Below are 338 nucleotides of genomic sequence, written 5' to 3' on the forward strand. Positions count from 1 at the left end.
TGGTATGTTTATTAAGATCTTATTCAAGAAAATTAATTTTTCAATTTTTTTTTGTTTTTTTTACCTTGTAAAAAGAATTGTAATAATTTATCCGTAAGTTTTATAAATTAAAAAATAAATAATGCATAAAATAAAGGATATAGTTAATTCACGATAAGTTATTAATGAATTCATGTGGGATCTGTAACGCTTCAAGTGATAAATGTCATATTTGAGCTAAATTAAATTTTAATTCTATCCTTTACAATTTCTATTAGGACTTTTGATCCATTTTCAAGATTGAAATGTGTTCATTTACCATTCAAATTCTCTTGAAATTAATAAATGGATTATTGGAA

Source organism: Centruroides sculpturatus, unplaced genomic scaffold (genome assembly GCF_000671375.1).
Source record: "Centruroides sculpturatus isolate CEXI.00-Female unplaced genomic scaffold, Cexi_2.0 scaffold945, whole genome shotgun sequence".
NCBI lineage: Eukaryota > Metazoa > Arthropoda > Arachnida > Scorpiones > Buthidae > Centruroides > Centruroides sculpturatus.